General features: G+C 39.4%; 1 non-coding gene across 1 annotated transcript; it reads left to right on the top strand.

Moving 5' to 3' along the window:
- The first annotated feature begins 19797 nt into the window (after positions 1-19797).
- Positions 19798-19902, top strand: LOC138093608 (U6 spliceosomal RNA). Its single transcript, XR_011146121.1, has one exon. It is a non-coding gene; the product is annotated as a U6 spliceosomal RNA (small nuclear RNA).
- The last annotated feature ends 2902 nt before the right edge of the window (positions 19903-22804 follow it).

Raw genomic sequence — 22804 nt, 5'->3', positions numbered from 1 at the left:
AGCCTCACCTCCACATCACAGTGAATTAAGAGGCTGGCATATAAACATCCCACATTGCCACCCATGGCCATGCCTGAAACTTCATCTCCATCCATGCCAGCAGTTCCATCCTCCCCACCATAACAATGGCAACAGAGTCTCTATTCACTTTCAGTCGAAGTCTGGACCTTTGACCCATGCTCTGCATCCCATCCCTTCTGCGCTCTCAGGAATCATGTTTCATCTGTTATTCCCTCTCCTATATTATCATCCACTCCTCTCCCTTTAGCATGTACAAATGATCTAACCTACTCTTTACTAAACTTTTTAAAATTCAAAATATGGTGTGAATATACATATATAAGGAAATGATAAATATGGACAGAAGTGCTAAGACTTCTGATTGTGAAGCGACAGTCTTAAATGGACATATAGAGTCTAAGAATTTTTTGCACTTTCAGTTTTACTGAGATATAATTTAAATATAACATTATATTAGTTTACGGTATATGATATAATTATTTGATATATGCCTTAACTGTAAGATGATCATAAGTTTATATATAGATATATAATAAAATATTAGCCCTAAAAAAGAAGGAAATCTCTCCATTTGCTGTCACATTGATGGACCTTGAGGACATTACGCTAAGTGAAATAACTCAGACAAAGACAAAAATTGTACGATCTCACTTATATGTGGAATATTTTTTAAAAAACCAAACTCATAGAAACAGAGAACAGATTGGCGGCTGCCAGAAGTGAAGGGTGGGGACTGGGAGAAATGAGTAAAGGTAGTCAAAATGTATAGACTCTAGCCTCAAGATAAATCACTTCTAGTGATGTAACATATAACATGGTGGCTATAGTTAACATTGTGTATTTGAAAGTTGCCAAGAGAGTAGATCTTAAAAGGACCCTTTACAAGAAAAACATTCTAACTATGTGAGGTGCTGGATGTTAAACTTACTGTGGTGATCATTTCCTAGTCAGTACAAATAACAAATCATTAGATTGTATACCCTAAACTAACACTATTTGTTGTATGTCAGTATATCTCAAGAAACCTGGAAGAAAAAATTCCCAGACCCTGTATGCCCATTTCAGACTCTGTCACTTCATAATCAGAATTCTTAGCACTTCTCTCCGTATTTATCTTCATCTCCTTATCTCCTCAGCCAACTGAAATTGCAGTGTAACTGATCGCATCAAAGCCGCCAGCAATCTTCCTATTATCCAATATTAAGAGACATTTCAAATGGTCACATTAGGGACTACTCAGCAACACAGACTCTGCTGATCAGCCTGAACTCCTTGAAATATTGTCCTCCTTTCCCTTCCTGGACTCTCTTCCCTCCTGGTTTTTCTCCTTTCTCAGACTGAGCCCTCCTCACACTCCAATAGCTATTGTCATTTCCTCTCACTTAAGGCTCTCATCACCTCTTTATCTCTAGTCTCAAAATGTAGCACAATGTGAATACTGAGTAAACCTCTAGAAATACTGGTTGAAAGATTGGTTCAAATATTGTAGTGGCTCTCAACCCTGGCTGCTCATTCAATCTACTGGAAAGTTTTATAGGGATATTAATAACCCAAATGATCATTTTTCCGATTTAATCGGTCCTGGGTGAGCTCCAGGTGACAACATTTTCTAAAAGTGTCCCAGGTGGAGTTTAGTGATCAGTAGCAAACTTATTATCCCATGCTAGGACTCTAAGGACAGAAAATTTGAAAAATGCATAACTAACATTTTAGAACTTAACCGTTTATTTAGATTTGAGGTGCAGCTTTAGAAAATGGTAAAGAATCTGCCTAAAATGCAGGAGACCTGGGATCAATCCCTGGGTCAGGAGGATCCCCTGGAGAATACTTCAGTATTCCTGCCTGGGAATTCCCACGGACAAAGGAGACTGGCAGGCTACATTCCATGGGTCGCAAAGAGACGGACACAACTGAGTAACTAACTCTTTTCATTTAATTTAGAATTCTGAGGGAGTGAACTTTAAGTTTACATTAGAAAGTTGTTTGAAATCAGCTCATCCACAATCATGCCAGATCTACAAACCCAGGAGATGTCTCTCACCCATGCTCAGCCAGAAGCCCAGGGGACCAACCAAATCCCAGATTTTGTCAAATAAACAAGTGACTCTGAACATGGGAGATTTTTTTTTTTCTTCCTCTCCTTTCTGAGTCTGCCAGGATTCTTGGGCCCCACCCTCCCATTGGTTTCCAGGAACCAACAGGTCCAAACCCTTCCAAAAGCTCCAGCCTTCCCTCTCCCTTCTGCCTTAAGGGTGCAGAGTCTGCTGCGTGCCTGGCTCACTTGAGAAATTCTGCCTGTGACTGTTGACAACGGAGGCGTCTCTCAGGGATGGCGTGACCAGAGAGGCATATTCACACAGAGGCAGTTTTCTTTGTTTTGTGTGTTTAATTACTTGCCTGCAGTTGTGGGCTTTGGGGTTTAGGGTGAAGAGATGGGGAAGGAGGTGGTCAAAAGAGGGTTAAAAGGGTAGGAACAAAACAACCATAAAAAGCTGTGAGACCCAACCACACTAAGAAACCATTCCATCCACTCGGCCCACTTCTTCCTCTCGTATTTTGCTGCACACGCATCTACCCGCCCACCCACTTATTCTAGAGAGGTCACAAAGAGAGGTAAGATTTCAACACTGCATCTTGAATTGTGACTAACCTGTTATTTTAAGATAATTTCAGCAGTCACCTTAGTAGCAAAAGAACTAAGTTCAAAAGTTCTGTCCCCATGATTGTGGGAGATTCTGGGAATTTCATTTGCCACTTTGCTCAGGAGGCCAGATTCTTCTCAGCAAAGCTACAGGGTCTCACCAGTAAAAAAAAAAAAAAAAAGAAAGAAAGAAAAGAAAAGAAAAAATCCACCAAAGTTCAATTCATGGACACTTAGGCCTTGATCTAAAACTCAAGATAGGATTGTTTGGGTGCTCTATATTGTGAATGGCTTAAGGACCGAGAATTTATGCTAGGAGGGAGGTTTAGGAACATATGTAAACTTATAGCTGACTCATAGTTGTTGTATAGCAGAAATCAACATGATACCGTAAAACAATTATCCTTCAGTTCGAAATTTTTAAAAAAAAATGCAATGGTTAAGACAAAGATTAATAAATAAGTGAATGATTTTAAAACCAGGCAAATAAAACTTGAAAATATATAAACTTTTACAAGAAAATAAATTAAAATATTAAAAATTTTTAAAAGAATTTATGCTACTGTTGGTAAGATTCCTATTCTATATATTTAAAGAGTCAGCTAAAGGAAAGGAAACGAGGGGCAGAGGGGAGGACATAACTATTTGCAAGGGAAGCAAACTGAATCAAGGAGTAATCATTGCAAAATGCATGGCGCTAGTCTTGGTGTTTGCTGGAGGCAAAAGTTGCTGTGCTTATGATTTTTGTCCCCCCTCTCTACTATGAGAAAAGGGTAAAAGTTATACTGCATGGGAAAGTGGAACTGCAAGGAGTGGGTGACCGTTATGGGAAGAAGATTCGGTTCTGTCAGAAGGACTGCCTGAGAAGGTGATGAGATCCCCACACTCCTCATCTTCACGTGAGTGCTAAGTCGCTTCGGTTGTGTCTGACTCTTTGTGAGCCCATGGACCATAGCCCACCAGGCTCCTCTGTCTTGGGATTCTCCAGGCAAAAATACTGGAGTGGGTTGCCATGCCCGTCTCCAGGGGACCTTTCCAACCCAGGGATCGAACCCAGGTCTCAGTCCTGTGCGTTGGCAGGCGGGTTCTCTACCACCAGTGCCTCCTGGACTAGACCTCCACCTCCACAGGCAGGGTAACCGCCACTCAGAGGTGCCAGCGGATCAAGTTAGAGCCATTAAGTCTTGAAGATGCCCTTTTGGAACAGAGACTCAGTGATGGCAGCTAAACAGATTACTGAAATTGTCTTTCCACCCCCAGTAATCAACAAATCTATTACATCTAAATGTTGCCCCCACTTCAATTAAACCTTTTAAAACAAAGTAAGCTCATTGGCAAATTCTAAGAACCCTATTAAGTACTCAGAATGAAGTAGGTTTTCTGAAGAGAGAAATTTTATTATGCTGAAGAACTAGATTAGAGAAATAGCCAAAAAAAAAAAAATGGTATCCTCTAAGCAGGGGTAAAAATTGGAAAAAAATAAATTCAAAAAAATGGAAAAATCAGAAAAATTCTAGCACCTCTGTAATCTTCCTTTCTACTCAATAATGATCATAGGGCCTTGTTCTTTGTCAAGAACCAGACTGTCCCAGCATTCTCCCTGGGTACTCCCTTGCTTGACTCATTTTCACCCAAGGGTAGGGAGGGAAAAATTAGAGTGAGGTGTTTGTTAGGTTTCAGCCACGCTTTTAGACAGCCAGCTCACATTCTATTTGGGTTTTGTAGCCATCTGCCTCTCCTTGGTGATTACAGGAGCTCCACTGAAACCTCCTGTTTTCTGCCCCGCCTCCCACCTGGGGCAAGAACCAATGATTCTCAGGCTAGAGCTGAGAGGCCAGTATGAAGAAGGTTTATATGTGATGAAAGAGGACAGGGTAATAAAGACCTGATACCTGGCTTCAGTGGGATGCCTAAGTTAAGTTCCCCTGGACTTGAAGAGCAGCAAAACGCAAACAACCTTTTTAGATCCCATGTGTTCTTGCTGGGCAAACAGGAACTTCAAATCTCACCCTCCCCAGAGTTGCTGTGTGCCACAGTCCATCCTGACCACAGCCTTCAGGTCTTTCTATATTGCAACCTGATCCTGGTTGTTCCCTGACCAAGTTTTTTCTGGGGATCCCTCCTCCTACACCAACTCCTGGCCCTCTAAGATCCAGCCCTTGCCTCATTCTCCAGTCTCATTCCTCCCCATTCCACACCTCAGACTCTTGCAAATAGGTCAACATGAAATTCTGTGTCATATCTCTACCTTTTGTGTTATCTTTCTCTCTTTCCTATGTTTTACCACATGATAAACCCATACTGTTGGAGAAGAAAATGGCAACCCACTCCAGTGTTCTTGCCTGGAGAATTCCAGGGACGGGGGAGCCTGGTGGGCTGCCGTCTCTGGGGTCGCACAGAGTCGGACACAACTGAAGCGACTTAGCAGCAGCAGCAGCAGAGGCATACTGTCTAAAGCGTGGTCAATCCTGGGTTTTTCCTAAGTTAGAGCATTGCCAATTCCCTGGGGCAGTATGTGAATGAAGCCATCAGGAACTGGCAGGTTCTTGCCCATTTTGATGTTGTCATATGCAAACAGCACGGAGCTCACTTTTTGTGGGGAATTAGCAAAGCAACACCTCTCTCTAGGCCATTGTGGTTGGCCCTCTTTTGCTCACAACGAAAATGATGAAGGGAGACTTAAGGCAGTGTTTTTCCTTAGTGTTCCTGAGGGGAGAGAAAAGACCACAGTCTTTCCAGAAAGTTCTAGGAAGCAAAGGCCTACACTCTATTGAAGACACTTGCAGAACACATGGCTTAGAGCTGTGAGAGTCCTACACCAAGACCACCCCCTTCCTCTCAGTCCTTCTCCTCCCCTCTTCTCTTCATCTCACTCCCACCATTTCTACCAAGTTTAGCATTTCATGGTCACTGAATCTGAATTAAAGATTTAGCAGAAAATAATCAAGTTAGTTTGAACTTTCATTTCTTCAAGTATTTCCTTTTAGATCACAAATATTTTTAAGACACTGGAGATAATACATGGCTTTATCCGGCAGACATTCCTAATACATTTTCTTTGCTAATATGTAAGGTGTTTGGGTGAGGGCTTCCCTGGTGGCTCAGTAAAGAACCCACCTGCCAATGCAGGAGACATGGGTTTGACCCCTAAGTTGGGAAGATCCCCTGGAGAAGTAAATGGCAACCCACTCCAGTATTCTTGCCTGGAGAATCCCATGGACAGAGGATCCTAGCAGGCTATAGTCCATGGTGTCACAAAGAGTTGGGCACAATTTAGTGACTAAACAAAACAAGGTGTCTTATATTAGCAATACCATTACCAGTTACTTGATAATTCTTTATCTTTCTAGAGTCTATCATATTTGATTCTTGAGCATATATTATTACATCTGATCCTGGCATCAGCCCAAATGTAGTATAGCCACAAATCCCCTCTATTCTGTCCCCTAAATATCACTCAAACTTGACCAGTCCCTCCCTTTCTCCTCTGCCTCTGCCTTAGTTCTGGCCTTTATTAATCCTCACCTGAACTTATTACCTTATGAACTTATTATCTCATCACCTTATATTAGCATCCTAACCAGGCAAATAGCCTGCATCCTATTTTCTTTTTCCTCCCTCTCACCACTCCCCTTTAAACTCTAAGTTTACTCTCTGCTGCTCCAGACCTTTCTAAATAACAACTCAATCCTTTTATCTCTGTGATTTAATTACTTTGGAGGTTCCCTTTCAACTATACAGAGTCCAAACTCCTTTGCAAATTACACAAGACTCTCCAAAATCTGCCCCTCTCTAATCTCATCTCTGACTGAAGATATAATCTTTTCTTATATATTGTGCCTTCATATATTTTCCTCTGGGATGCCCTTTTGTTCTTTGTCTACTTGATGACACTTATTTTCCCTTTGAGAAACAGACCTAGCGTCTCCTGTTCTATGGAGTCAGCCCCCACCACTCAAAGACAGAATTGACTACTGTCTTCTGGGTCACATCTTAACCCTACATTTATTTCTCTGATAACATTTATTGCATTGTTTTGCAATAACTACATTATGTCCCTGGCTCCCCTAGTAAGCTATGAATTCCATAAGAAGAAAGTAATCATATTGATCTTTACACACTCATTGCTTGCACAGTGCAGTGTTGTTGATTTATAAGTGTTGTGTTAGTCGCTCAGTCATGTCCATCTCTTTGCAACTCAGTGGACTGTAGCCCGCCAGGCTCCCCTGTCCACAGAGTTCTTCAAGCAAGAAAACTGTACTGGGTAGCCATTCCCTTCTCCAGGAGATCTTCGCAACCCAGAAACTGAACGTGGTGATCTATAAATCATTCTTAAACAAGTGAATAAGCAAATGAAATGCAAGGGTGAGGAAAAAGAAATAATATAGGTCTTATTATTTATTATTTAGATTTATTTAGATTTAATATTCCCATTTAATAGGAGAAGAAGCTAGGCTAGATGCTAGTCCTACAAAACTGAAGGCACTTAAGCAGAAAGCTTAGAATCTAATAGCTATACCACAAAATAGAAGGCAACATGGGGAAACAGGTATACTCAAAGATTTGTTTCCAGTTGGGAAGCTACTGGAACTATAATTATATAGATCCTTAAAGATGAATAGAACTCAACACAAATAAAGAGGGCCACATTACAACTTTTCTGGAATGAAGGGTAATAAGTACAAGTCGATGAGAATAAGGAACAATATAAGGAAAAGCATAGAGCTAGTAAGGATGGAGGGAAGGTCACGTGGTTCTTGTCACCAGAGTTCTTGCAGTATCACGGCAAGTACATCTGCAAAGTTAGATGGAGCTCAGTCAGTCAGGGCCTTGAACTTTTGACTCTGCCAAAGGCAGCATTGGGATCAGCAAATCACTTTTTGTTACTAAATGCTCTTTATAAAACAAGAAACACAAGATGGGAGAGTTGCTCATATTCTTGATTCATGTTTTAGCACAATGATGTTACTCAGCCCGGTCATCTACTTCACTTGGCTTCAAATAACTTTCAGCCTTACCATAAATCAACTCCATTCTACGTAGCAAACTTAACACCCTTGACAGTATTTAAAAGGTTCTGAAAAAGTGAAATTCCAAAATCTTAAAGCTGTCAGTAGTGTAGAAACATGCTTTCATTTTGAAGGAAATTGGCTGCGTTTGGATATATAAATTCAGGCATGTGTGCCAAAAAAGAAAGTAATATTACAGATAATGGTCATGCCTGTGTTGTTTGCTGTTCTTCATCAGACCCAGGAGGCCAAGAGTATGGTTACGAGCCACATGTGGCTACAATCTACCTAAAATATGGCTAGTGCAAGTTGACTTGTTAGTAAAATGCGCATTGAATTTTGAAGCCTTAGTAAAAAAAGTTAACAGTATCTCAATAATTCTATGTTGAAATGATATTGTACACATATGTTAAAACTTACCCCCAAAAATTTAAAAATTAAAAAAGTCATACACTGTAGGTCAATGATGGGTATATATAAAGTGTGTTTGAATCTGTGACAAAAGAGAATGACGGAATGGAAAAACAATACATTGACTGTGAGTTTTTATATAGCTCTCAATTGACACCCACAGTCTCTTACCCTTACTTAAAAGAGTAATCTGTCATTCAGCCACCAACCAAAACCAGAGTCATGATTTAACTTGCAAAATAATCATGAAGCACAACAGGACCTGCCTTTTCCCTCAATACTTCCCAATCCTATTAATATAAAGAATGATTTTCAAATTTTATAGCGTACCATAGTTTTTATTAGTATTATTGTTATTATTATTATTATTATTATCTTAGCCTCTTCTGTGACAAAAAGAGAAAAATATTTACCAATCTCTCAGGAATGTTGTGGAATTTCAGTAATTTATATAGCTAAAGCTACAGCTCCATCAGGTTGAGCCACACTGTTCAATGAGCTTTTTTTTTTTCAGAATTAAGTAAAGTCAGCTGCATAAAACCATAGCCCATGCTTTAAATAGCACTTTATTACATAAATTCATCTCACAACCACAACAAGGAACTGACAGAATAGTCTTTGTTTTGTCAACAATTTTTTTTTTCCACAAGTTGGTCAGCAAGATTATAAAATAGCCTTCAGGGAATCTCACTAACAAGATTATAGACTCATGTGGATTGCAAACTTGTAGTTATTCAAATCATCTTGTGTTTTAGTAGCTCCAATGTTCTCTTTTTTTGTATTGTATAGTATATTTCCTTCTCTTTTTTTTTGGATACTCAGCAGTTTCTTTACTACTAAGACAATTTCCCTTTTCTGACCAACGTAACCGGAGAAGGCAATGGCAACACACTCCAGTACTCTTGCCCGGAAAATCCCATGGATGGAGGAACCTGGTAGGCTACAATCCATGGGGTTGTGAAGAGTCGGACACAACTGAGCGACTTCCCTTTCACTTTTCTCTTTCATGCATTGGAGAAGGAAATGGCAACCCACTCCAGTGTTCTTGCCTGGAGAATCCCAGGGACAGCAGAGCCTGCTGGGCTGCCATCTCTGGGGTTGCATAGAGTCGGACACGACTGAAGTGACTTAGCAGCAGCAGCAAATCAACATAACACAGGCATACATATAACCATATGAGAGACTCCATAACGTACTGCCCTCATTAAAACAATGCCTAGAATCAAGACTTTTAGAATGCAGATTACCAGTCAATACAAGACCTTTCTCTGAAAAGGAGGCAATATTGTATGACAGATAAAGCAGAGCATTAATAAAAGATAAAATGAACCATGTCAACATCTGGTATTATTTACTCTACCATTTCTGCTAACCTCATTCCTTCATTCTTAGAACTGAGATAAGCTGCTGCTGCTGCTGCTGCTAAGTCACTTCAGTCGTGTCCGACTCTGTGCGACCCCACAGACGGCAGCCCACCAGGCTCCCCCACCCCTGGGATTCTCCAGGCAAGAACACCGGACCAGGTTGCCATTTCCTTCTCCAGTGCATGAAAGAGAGAAGTGAAAGTGAAGTCGCTCAGTAAGTGTCCGACTCTTCACGACACCATGGACTGCAGCCTACCGTCCATGGGATTTTCCAGGCAAGAGTACAGGAGTGGGGTGCCATTGTTTTCTCCGGAAATAACCTGCTAGACAGAGTTATTAGGTAAACCAAACCATGCCTACAAAATTATCTAGTAAAGAAATTTATCTGTGCTATTGTCATGATTATAAGAAGTTACCAAGTCTAGGTACCGTTCCCATGAAATATTCATAGGGCAGGAGACTGGGAGCTAGAGAGAGCAAGGAAAGCAGTGGTCAAGCTGTGGAAATGATTGGGATCAGAAAGGGAAGATGAAAGTTAGACTTCGGAAAGAAATGCTGGGGAGACAATAATGTTGACCACCAAAAGTTGGTGTGAAAGAGAAAAAGCAAGTAAAATGTAGTTACTAAAAATGAATTTGCACAAAACATAAAGATTTCTGTCTGCATGTTTTAAATGAACTTATCCTTTTAAGAATGTTTGCCATAAATGCAAACATTGTCATTGGAGCTTGGCCTTTTTAAGACAATATCAAATAATGTAGTTGTTTGCCCACACATGCTTTTGCCAAAGTAGAGACAGATAGGATGCTATCTACGAAGAGAGATGCCTCAGGTTGTTTGCTTTTAACAGACTCACCTTTATGTACTCCTCCAAATTAGATTTGTTTTTCCTTCTCACTGTTAAACCAGTCACATGTCTGTCCTACTTTGGAAGAGCACAATCAGTAACACAAAGTAATTTTAATGCCATAATAAAAATTGCTACTTGACCAAGCAAAGGTATATAATTTATTGTCTCTATTATATATCATCTATGTTCCACATGTATTATCATTCAGGCCATGCAAGTTACATTTTATGGGGAGAACACAAAGTTTTGAAAGATTGAATGACATATTCAAAGTCAAACAGCCAGGAAATTCTCACTCTCACTCTACAGTGAATGGCTCCAATGCCAACACTGTTTGGCAGACAAGAGAGGCTATGCAGGACTTTCTGTTCTACCCAAGTAATACCTTGGCCAAAAACTTGAGTAAACTGTCTGGACTTGGTAATAGCTGGTGTTGATGTATTGCACTCAAGAGAGGTAGAAGCAAGTCAGAGGTGCTCACCCATCTTTACATTTGAACTTCAGTGACTTATTAAGGAAAATAGCACTGGATTACCCTTGTCTATCAATATGAAGCCAGACAACCACGTGAGAGAGGATAAAGGTGATTCCAGGGGCTAAACCTGGTATCTCTAAGGTTCCTTCCTTCTTGTAAGAAGTCCCTGATTTTAGCATCATTTTCTAGTTTTCCAAACTTAAAGATAATTATGTCCCATTATTTTAAGAACAATAAAATTTCTACTAATTCCTTCTACCAGAAATGAGAATGTAGAAGACTAAAAATTGCTCATTTGTTTCATGAAATCATTTCAAAAAGAAACCACAGCGATCCTCTGTCTTCGAGATAGCTAACAGTCAGTTTCCTGAGATGTGCTGAAGGGTTTCCACCTTCTGCTACAAGGATCAGGTGTGCTATCCCCATTTCCTGATCTCCCGAGATCAAAATAGCACTGGAAAGTGGTTGCTTAAAAAGCCTCTGTGAGGAACTTCCCTGTGGTCCTTTGGCTAAGACTCCATGCTCCCAGTACAGGGGGCCTGGTCTAGTTCCCTGACCAGGGAACTAGATCCCAAATGCTGCAACTAAGGACCCTACATGCCAAAACTAAGACCCGGTACAGCCAAATAAATAAATAAATAAAATTCTTTCTTTAAAGTCTCTGTTAAAATTTCATGCTTCTCAAGCATGCTAAGTCACTTCAGTCATTTCCAACTCTGTGTGACCCCATAGATGGCAGCCCACCAGGCTCCTCTGTCCCTGGGATCCTCCAGGTAAGAACACTGGAGTGGGTTGCTATTTCCTTCTCCAAAGCATGAAAGTGAAAAGTGAAAGTAAAGTTGCTCAGTCGTGTCTGACTTAGCAACCCCACGGACTGAAGCCTACCAGGCTCCTCCATCCATGGGATTTTCCAGGCAAGAGTACTGGAGTGTGTTGCCATTGCCTTCTCCATCTAAAACATAGTACTTGTTATTTATTATTCAACTTAAGTGAAAATCCTCAGCTGCCACCACTCTTCTACTTCCCCACCACACACTCCTAAGTCCAGAGCTTATATAGAAAAGTGTCACACACATGGAGACCAAGCCTAACTTTTGGAGACCTGAACCAAACTTGGAAAACTCGACCAACCTTTTGAAATTCAACTCATTTAAAAAAAAAGGTTAAGTGATAAGACATCCACATATCTGTTCATCTCTGCAGGCAGTTGTGTATCTTTTATCACTACTCTGCTCCAATTCCATTTGTGCAACCACCATGTCAAACATGTCCAAACTTTAGGTTGGCACTAGGCTGTTAACGATGAGGTAAGTCAAAGCAGGAGGGTGCGATAATGCAAACTCAGTTCACTGCACAGTGAATCCACTGTGCAGTGGCGACGCACAGTACTCCAGAGGTACTCTACAAACTCCGTTCAGAGGATGCTTATCCCAGCAGAACTTAAGCTCAGAACTTCTGGGTCATTCCTGATGCTTCTCTTCAGCCTGAGTCCTTCTTGGTTTCCATCTTTGCTTTCTGCTCATGGGTGTTTTCCACAAAATCAAATGTACTTCCAGACATTGAAAACAGATGTGGTTTGGGGAAAAAAGTGCTAGTGTTTTGGAACCTGTTTCAATAAAGGTACATTAGTCTGTCAACAAACTCAGAATGCCGAGGATGCCTTTCAGAAGGATAACATCCAGTTTGGCTTCAACCATCCAATAAAAAGAGTTTTTCATCTTTGTGCATCAGAATCATCGAGAGAGATTATTTAAAGTATAGCTTCCAAGGGTCCACTCCAAGTTTACTGAACTGCAGTCCCCAGGGGTAGAAACCAGGGATATCTTTCTAGAAAGTTGCCCAGCTGATCCTACTGTAAAATGCGGATTTGAGAAACATTGGTAGGGCCTCAATTGGTCATATGAAAATTTGAAACCATGGTGCTAATCATTTCTTTACAACTTGAATTTGTCCTAGACTATGCAATTGTCCTAACAGGTGACAGCTGCCTTTCCAGAAGGTTCCAAGTTTATACTTGTGGGCATGCAACTGGGATGAGACAAATACCCACCTAGACCATAAACCTGGTTTGATGAGATAAAAATACAGAATATTCCTCCCTTCTCTCACCTGCCCTCACTCCTGACCAACAGCTGGCTAGTTACAGATGTGGGTACTTTATTGATAAGAATTATATCCTGTGTCAGTGTTTTGTTTTTTTTAATTAAATGACAGCATTGGTTGTACAGAATTTTTTAAAGAATTTAATGTCCTCACTCTACTTCAATGGCAGATATGTTGAACCCAAACACCTGAGGACTAGGATTCCTAGGGTAGCAGTTCATAAAGTTAATATGACACTGAACACAACAGATCAAGAGCCAAGTAACAGTGTGACCTATAGCCAGTCCAGACCTGAGCTCAGTGACAGCTCTGACTTTACTCTAAGCCTCAGTGGAGAGGAAGTTCAAAGACAGTTAGCCACTAATGGGAAATTCATGTTCACTTTCGACATCCCCTGTTTTTCCCTTTTTTTACTGCTACAATTGCAAGTTGAGTTTCTACACGCAAGCAGACAGCCATGGGTAAGCCCAGTTGAAATAATGCCAACTGACCAGGTCACACAGAGAAAGATGTATAGTGACTGAACGAAAGCCAGAGAGAACTTCATGTGGCCACACACGTAGGATCAGCAGTGTCTCGTGAAATGGGAGAGTACTTGGTCAAAAATTTTCCAAAAACATCAAAAACTAGATAAATTTAAAGCAGGTTTAAAGTAAGTTATTAAAGTGCAAATATAATAATACAGTAAAAACTTGATTCATTCTTGTATTCAATAAATGTGCATTGAGCACCTGCTATATGGGAGGCTCTATGCCAAGCACTGAGGACTCAAAGGGAATCAAGAGACAGACTTGACCTCAAAAAGCTTTGTTTCTAGGAAATGGGAGGTAAATGTGTAAGCATGGGTTTGCAATAAGGAATTATGGGTGTTATGGTAAGTGGGTGGATAGGTGACTGTGGGGACAAAAAAGAGAGAATAAAGAACAGTTAACTGGTCTTTGAGAAGAATGCAAGAGCCAACCTGTATTGAGTCTTTGATAATGAGTAGATACAGTGAGGAAAGTCTTTCTGGGAAGTGTGAACAAATGCATAAGGACATAAAACCTATTTCACATTTGGAAAATGCCAAATAGTTTGGGACCAATGGAACATCACAGAATACAAAGTACAAGATTCAGTAGGGATAATTCTGCAGAAGTAAGCAGGGGACCCCATGAAGAGCTGTGAATGTTTTGCTGAGGCTCAATAAGGTGCCAACGAAGAGTTTAAGGTCTTAGAGGCTCAGAAAGTTTGCTCTGGAGAAAAAGTAGAGATTAAACATAAGCAAAGGAGTATTTTGTTGCTGTTCAGTCACTCAGTTGTGTCCAACTCTTTGTGACCCCATGGTCTGCAGCATGCCAGGCTTCCCTGTCCATCACCAACTCCCAGAGCTTGCTCAAACTCATGTCCATTGAGTCAGTGATGCCATCCAACCATCTCATCCTCTGTCATCCCCTTCTTTCCCCTGCCCTCAAACTTTCCCGGCATCAGGGTCTTTTCTAATGACTCAGCACTTCCCATCAGGTGGCCAAAGTATTGGAGTTTCAGCTTCAGCATCAGTCCTTCCAATGAATATTCAGGGTTGATTTCCTTTAGGATTGACTGGTTTGATCTCCTTGCAGTCCATGGGACTCTCAAGAATCTTCTCCAACAAAACGTGGTCCACCGGAGAAGGGAATGGCAAACCACTTCAGCATTCTTGCCTTGAGAACTCCCTGAACAGTATGAAAAGGCAAAAAGGTGTGACACTGGAAGGAGTACTGGAGGCATGGAAACTAGTATGGAGGCCATTGCACTAATCTGGACAAATCAGGAAGGCAGGGGTAGGTTTTCATTGACTAATGGGCTTCCCTGGTGGCTCAGACAGTAAAGAATCTGCCTGCAATGAGAGAGATCCAGGTTTGATCACTGCATCAGGAAGAATCCTGGAGAAGAGAATGGCTACCCACTTTAGTATTCTTGCCTGGAGGATTCCATGGACAGAGGACCTTGGTAGGCAATAGCCCATGGGGTCACAAAGAGTCAGAGACAACTGAACAACTAACACTTTCACTTTCAGTGAAGCAGAGATGCATTCAGATGCCGGAGCTGCTAAGACAGTAGAAGTAACACGCCCCGACAAAAATGCCAACTGGCCTAGTGTCTCTCTTCTTACTCTTCCAAGTAGTCAAGTTATTGGTTTAAATAACTCCATGTGGGACATAATGGGTGCAGCAACAGTCTAGAAGTAATTTTATTTCTCTGATAAAGTATTCAGAAGTGTTAAGGAGCAGTAATAAAACTGAAATTAGACAAGAAGGAAGCAAAAGGAAAGAGCCAGGTTAATATAAAATAAGCAATGCTCAGTAGTTGCCAGAGAGTAAGGGTTGTGGGTAGAGTTTGACTACAAAGGGTTATCAAGAGGAATAGAATTGCTGAATCGTCTGGTAGTGCTATTTTCAGCTTTTTAAGGAACCTCCATACTGTTTTCCATAGAAGCTGTACCAATTTACATCCCCACCAAAAGTGTAAGAGGGTTCCCTTTCCTCGACACCCTACCTAGCCTTTGTTATTTGTAGACTTTTCTTGGTGACGCCATTTTGACCATTGTAGTTTTGACTTGCATTTCTCTGATAATCAGCAATGTTGAACATCTTTTCACGTGCCTATAGGCCATCTGTATGTCTTTTTTGGATAACTGTCTATTTAGGTCTTCTGCCCACTTTTTGGTCAGGTTTTTTGTTGTTATTGAGATGTATGAGCTGTTTATATATTTTGGAAATTGCCTTTGTCAGTTGCACATAACTCTTTTACTTTTGCAAAAAGTATATCATAAAGAATAAATTTTACTATATGTAATTTTTTTAATTGGAGGAAAAGGCAAAAAAAAACTTCTGCAATTCTCAAAAGTAAATCAGTTTATAGCAACATGAGAAGAGTCACTTGCTCTTGGACATTCGTTTATTCATTTAACAAATACACATTAAGCACATAGCCAGAAACTGTGCCCCATGTTGGAGACATGGTGGGAAACAGGCCCCATGGAGCCTATAGTCTAGTGGAAAAGACATTCACTAAATATTTCTGTAAATTCAATTATGATTGTGATAGCAAGAAATAAATAAGAACACATTATGAAAACACCTGAGAGGTATCCTTAAAATAGTGATATTGACGTTAAATACTGAAAGATAAGATTGAGTTGATTTAAGATGAAGAGGGATGGGCTATCAAGAGAAAAAACACCATTTGGGAAGACCCTGAGGTAGGAGCCCCATACCCACACACACTCTCACATGCTCACATGTGCTCACCAATACCATCACAAGCTCACCTACTCACTTACACGTGGATACACTCTGTGCTTCTAAGATCCTTTGTGCTGTGTAACATTTCTATGATAGAAACTGGAAAAGGCTTTTTATCTCCCACTTACCTGATGTGTCATCTCAAGAAAGTTTTTTTAACCTATTAGTACCACAATTTTCTCATCTCTAAACAGGATTGTTAATTAGTCATTCTAATATTCAGGTTAGTAATTAGGACTTGAAGATTGGGTTATTATAAAGAATAAATTGGTTCATAAAAATAAAGCCTTAATAAAAACACCTAGAGCATTAAGTACTCAATAATAGTAATTTGTTATTGCTTTCACTACTACTATACAATTATTTTTAGAGACCCTGTTTTTCTTTCTTAAAGAGATGGCTCTTGGACTCCATTTCTGGAAACAGTGTAGAAGAACTACACCCGACCCACCACACTAACTTCCTATGTATAGGGCCTGTGCCTTGAACCATCTGATGGGATTCATGACTATTAAAAATGCTTTTTCAGTGCAAAAAGAAGCTTTGAGGTCTCTTTGGGGTTAAATCCATTCATCTTTACCTTATTTAATCCTTAAGAGCACATCTTATAAACTTTCACTTCCAGATATGGAGCAATTGATGTTGGAATAGCCCTTCTGTTATAAACAATAAAGTTGGAGCTAGCACATAAAGCCATTGTTTTTAGACAATGGACATTTTTTTAAACACTGTATTTAGACAATAGGAAACACAATGCTATGAGCCTTGAGAAAGGCGAACTTCATAAAGTGAGCGCTGTGATTTCCCTGGATCTTTACCTGGGCACAATTGCCCAACCATGACAGAGCAAACTAGACTTCAACAGAGCACAACGGTCCTGCTGAGCGGAAGAGGCAGAGGTCAGAGCTGAGGAAAGCTGAAGCAGTCAGAATCTGTAGGGCAGGGCACCAGAAAGTAAAGGAGGTATGTTGGGGGTAGAGAGAAGGGAGAGCGCCAGAACTTGTGCAGAAGTTTCTCTACGAGCCCTTGGCTTAAAGCTAAGATGCACATGCCCATGGCAAGAGTACCTGAGGCTTGTAGTAACTATAGAGAACAGTCACCATAGAGACAAGGACAGAATAGACATACTAGATACCAAACAGTGCTAGAAGACATGGAAGTTCTGGTAAGGTCCACCCAATAACCATCCTAACAAAGTCTAAAACCAAGCCTTTAAAAGATCTGCAGTGAATAACAAAGTCTAAAACCAAGCCCTTAAAAGATCTGCAGTGAAAACTGAATTTAGAGATTGAAACCCACAATAATTGAGGGGCCTGAGAAACATATTGAGTTTTCCAACAGGCGTCCTCTAGCAAAGAATAAAAACAAGCCTACAGGGTGCCAGGTAATCAATCAGTAAATGAGCTGCATAACAGAAGAGACAGTAACACTTCTCAAAGGAAGATAACAGAAGTCCAGAACCTATACAATGCACCACCAACAACGTGCAGTACATAATTTTAAACATTACTAGACATGGAAAAAACAGCAAAGTGACCCATAGGTAAGGGGAAAACTCCAGTCCCAAAATTACTGAGATGATGTTTTTAGAAAATAAAGGTTTTTTAAGCAACTGCTTAAATATGTTCAAAAAATTAAGCTGATAGGGACATCACAAGTTAAAAAGTAAGGACTCCGCTGAGAAATGTAAACTATAAAGAAGAGATAATGGAAATTTTAAAACTAAATGGAAATTTTAGAACTTAAAAATTACAATGACAAAAAAAATCGCCGTAGGTCAGAAAGGAGAGGGAAACAGTCACTGATGAACTTGAACATAGGAAGGCAAATCTATAGCAATTATCCAAGCTAATGAATAAAGAGAAAATATTTTGAAGAAAAATAAGCAGATCCTTAGAGACCCGTAGGACAGCAGAAAACGGCCTAAATATGTGTAATTAGAGGCCCTGAAGAAGAAGAAGGTGAAAAATGAGGCAAAATAGACTTCCTAAAGAAATGACAAAAAGGCAAGTTACTAGTTGAGAGACGTTTCTATAGTACATATATGACAATAGGCTTATATTCAAAATACAGTTCAAAATTTTTATAACTTGATAATAATGATACAATCTAATTATCTTTGATGAGCAGAAGAACTTGAACAGGCACTTCACCAAAGATACCTGTGTGGTGATGAGCACAAGAAGAGATGTAAACATCATTAGTTATCAGGAAATTGCAAATTAAAGCTATGGTCAGATACCACTACATATCCATTGGAAAGATACTACCACACACCCTTTCAAAAGGCTGACAATACCAAGTATTGAGGAAGACTGAGAATAGTATCTTCTCGCTATTGAGAATGGAAAATGGTGCAATCACCTTGGAAAAACAGCTTGACAGTTTCTTTTAAAGTTAAACATACTTATCACATCAACCAGCTATACCACCCCTAAGTATTTACCAAAATGAAATAACCTACTTGCACCCAAAGAGTGCCCATAGCAATTTTATTCATAATAGCCCCAAACTGAGACAATTCACATACCCACTAATAGGCTAACAAACTGTGTGATGAATACAATTAAATACTACTCAGCAATAAAAAATATGCATTACTAATAAATACAACCTTGTGAATGAGTCTCAAAAACATCATGCTGAGTGAAAGGAACTCAATACAAATATGTATTGATATGTGTACTGTCTGATTCCATTTGTATGAATACTAGAGAGGTAAAACTTATCTATACTGACAAAAATGAAATCAATGGTTGCCTGGAACAATAGCTGAAAGAAGAGACTGATTGCAGAGGTTGTGTATGAGGGATCTGTGAGAAAATGAGCTATATCTCGATGATGATGATATGAGTGTATACATTTACTTAACTATACACTTAAAATATATGCATTTTATTGTATGGAAATTATACCCCACAAAGTTGACTTTTAAAATAATACTTACATAACTCTTTAAATTAGAAGGCTTGTTTTCATCATTATCCTATAATGAGTCATTCAGCAATAAATTTTGTAAGGAACAAGTTCTTTTTGAATCATTCACAAGCACCCCAAATGAATATGTAACCATTCATTTTTGTTATATATGCATGGCTGGAGTAACTTAAGCTTGTTAAACTAATAATAATAAAACTCCTGCCCATCACCTCTGATTCTAAGCTGCAAAAGAAACTGTAACTTCAGTTCTCAAATTTCTAAGCATCCTCAGTAACTATTTGTTGACCAGTTCCAAAAATGAATGTCTGGATTTATTTTATAAACAAGTTCTCCTACCATCTAATATCTTGGCTGCTGCAGAGTTTAGGAGAATGCTCCTAGAAAACACCAGTCTTGCAGAAAACATAGAGAGAGTCTGCACAGTGAACCAAGGCTACTAATGGTCAGAGAGACTATCCTAATCACCCTCCTCAAGCAGCCTCTTATAGGACCCTCTTATAGACTTTTTTGCTCAAGGACCCTCTTATAGACTATTTTGAAAACATAGGCAACAGGCAAGATGGACTTTCTTTTCCTTAAAATTTTCCTACCGGCAGTGGGAAATTGATGGACAAAAGGGCACTGCTAAGCCTGTGCAGTGACCATGTGTGTTAAAACGATGCTTCAACTTATGGGAACGCCTCCTTACTGATTTGGAGCCTTGATAAAAATAGCAGGATGCTCACTTCAGCAGTACATACACAAAAACTGGAACCATACAGAAAAGATTTTCACGGCCCTTGCACAAGGATGACACAAATTCATGTAGTGTTCTATGTATTTACATGTGGAATATAAAAAAAAAAACTCATATAAAAAGAGAACAGATATGTGGTTACCAGAAGCAAGAAGTGGGAGGTAGGAGAATTGGGTGAATGCGGTCAAAGTTACAAACTTTCAGCTAAAATATAAATAAGTAGCAAGGATATAATGTACAACATGATGGCTGTAGTTCACAGTACTGTATACTTGAAAGTTGCTAAGAGCATACATCCCAAAAGTTCTTATCTCAAGGGAAACCAAAAACTTTATAACCATATGAGGTGATGGATGATAAATAAACCTACTGTGACAGTCATTTCGCAACTTGCATATGTCTAGTCATTATTCTGTACACTTTAAACTTATATAGTTCTGTATGCCAATTATACCCCCAATAAAACTGAAACAACAAAAAAAAGGAAGAACAGCAGGAAATGTGTAAAAGTTCACTACAAGCTCACAGTTCCACAGGTCAACAGTCTGGGTGGGCTTGGCTGTATTTTCTGTAAGGAGCTTCACAAGGACAAAATAGTCAACTGGGATGAGTTCTTATCTGAAGGCTCTGAGGAAGAATCTGCTTCCAAGCTAAAGGTTGTTGGCAAAATCCATGTCCTTGGGCATGTGAACTGAGATCCCGTTTTCTTTCTGGATTTCTAGAAACTACCTGAATTTCTTAGCTTGTGGGCACCTTCCTCTGTCTTCAAAGTCAATAACTGTGGGTTGAACCCTTCTTAGACTTAGACTCTCTCTGACTCCCTCTTCGGTGACCAGCCAAAGAAAACTCTATGCTTTTAAAGTGTTCAGGTGCACCTGAACAGTCTCCCTAGTTTAAGGTTAACCTTAATTACAACTGAAAAGTTACTCTTGCCGTCTGACATAATATACTCACAGGAGTAACACCGGGGGTCGAGGTCATGGGCATCTAGAATTCTGTCTGCCGTACTGACACTCCATTTGTCCAGCATTGCTTATCTTCACTGTATCCCTAATGATAGCATTCACTCAAACATTTTCAAGATGTTTTTAAAAACAAATGCTGCTAGTCAGTGATTCAGAATCCACTTTCCAGGTTACAATTATTAAGACTGGGATAACATTAAAAATATCAGATTTAAGGTTATAGGAACTCAGTTTAAATTCCAGAGTTCAGACATGAGAGAAGTCAGTATGACCTGGGGAAAGTTTCATAAAGGAAGTGGCAGTCAAGCAGAGCTTTCAAGGATCCACAGAATTTGGGTAGGCAAGAGCATGACTACGGACAGGAATAAACAAAGCCTCTGATAAGCAGCAAGGAGACCCACCTGACAGCTTTTGGAGAATAACAGAAGATAAGGTTAAACGGTTGAGGGAAGTTAAAGTAAGATGGCTTTGTGAACCAGGACAAGAGTTTGTACTTGATTTAGTGAGCAACACTGAGCCTTTGAAAATTTTTTAAGTTTCTGTAAGAGTATGCTAAATGGTTGGAAATTTGGGGATTGGTGAGAAAAATGAGATCAGAGAAAGAGATGATTACAAAGCTATCAGGGACAAAAATTGCTGATCTATTAGAGATACACACTGACTTTCTATGACGAGTATAGTAGGCTTTAACATACTCCAGAAAAAAATAAGGGGGAAGAATGGCAAAATATTTACAATTGATGAAGCTTTATGCCAGATATGAGTGTTCAATATAATATTCTCTCTACTTTTGAGTATATTTGAATTTTTCATAGTAAAAATTTTTTTAAGTCTATTGTAGTAATCTGGGAAAACCTAAACATGGGTGGTGGCAGGAAAGATAGAAAAAAATTGACTAATTCAATGTATATTTGACCTTGATAACAGATTTGATATAATAATTGCGGGAAGAAACAAAACTGACTCATTCTATAGCTTTGGAAATAGAATAATGGCATAATAGAGAACCTGTTAACTGCCTATAAATTCCTGAGCTTTTAACAATGTACTTCACTGGCCTGTATGATTGGAGTATGTATGGAAATGAATAAACAATGTAAGTTAAATTTTTGTCTATAGATCTCTTTCTCTGTCTTCTGCACCACATGAAAAAACTGGACATATTTTCACCAAATTTAGAGGGCCTGTTTGGAAAAATCTACCTCTCTAATGTAGCCCTATTTGCTCTATAAAAAAAATCATTTTGTGAGAACCTAGATGAGTCTCATTCATTTATTTTTATTCTTAAAGTAATATAGTATACTATTTTTCAACTCTCTACAAGTTGAGTCCAGAAATTTACCTTTTTAAAAAGTTTTCCAGGAGTCTGGAAAGATTTGCATAGAACCCAAAAGGTTCAAATGCTTGCTTGTTTTCCCAAGTGATATATTTAAAATTTTCTTCAGATAGACATAAGAAGTTACACCAGACAAAATTGCTGTCCTTAAGATTAATAATTCTCACTTCCATACATGTAAGAGCCTTTTAAAAAGGATAATTTTTGGATAATTTTAAAGTAACTCTGGAAGGAACACTTCTTGGGAATAGTGGAGGAGAGACAGACTTTTTAAAAAATGAATGACAATGATATCCAACATAAAAAACATTTGGAGCCAACCCGAAAAGACGGATCTCAGTGGGCAGGCTCCCACTGAGATAATGGCCTAAACTGAAGAAACATAAGTGCAGAGAGAGGAGCAGTTGACTTTCAGGGCAGTGAGGTACCTGAGGCCTTCAGGAGAGCCAGTCAAGAGGGATTCCACACTTTCTTGCATGTACTTAAAACTAAAATCCTGCCTGAGAAGAGATACTGGCTGCACACACAGAGAGAAGGCCACGTGAATTAAGATACCATGAATTAAGAAAATAAACAGCAATTTCAAACTTAAGCCCCAAATCAATTAAGCTAAGGAATCTAGTAGTATTTCACAATCTGAAATTTGTCCCTATTGTCAAGCCCAAAGATACTAAGCTGTTCCAACAA

The sequence above is a fragment of the Capricornis sumatraensis genome, chromosome 1, assembly GCF_032405125.1.
Source record: "Capricornis sumatraensis isolate serow.1 chromosome 1, serow.2, whole genome shotgun sequence".
In the NCBI taxonomy this organism is placed as follows: Eukaryota; Metazoa; Chordata; class Mammalia; order Artiodactyla; family Bovidae; genus Capricornis; species Capricornis sumatraensis.
The sequence above is the reverse complement of the archived record's forward strand: the minus strand, read 5'-3'. Positions and strand labels throughout refer to the sequence as shown.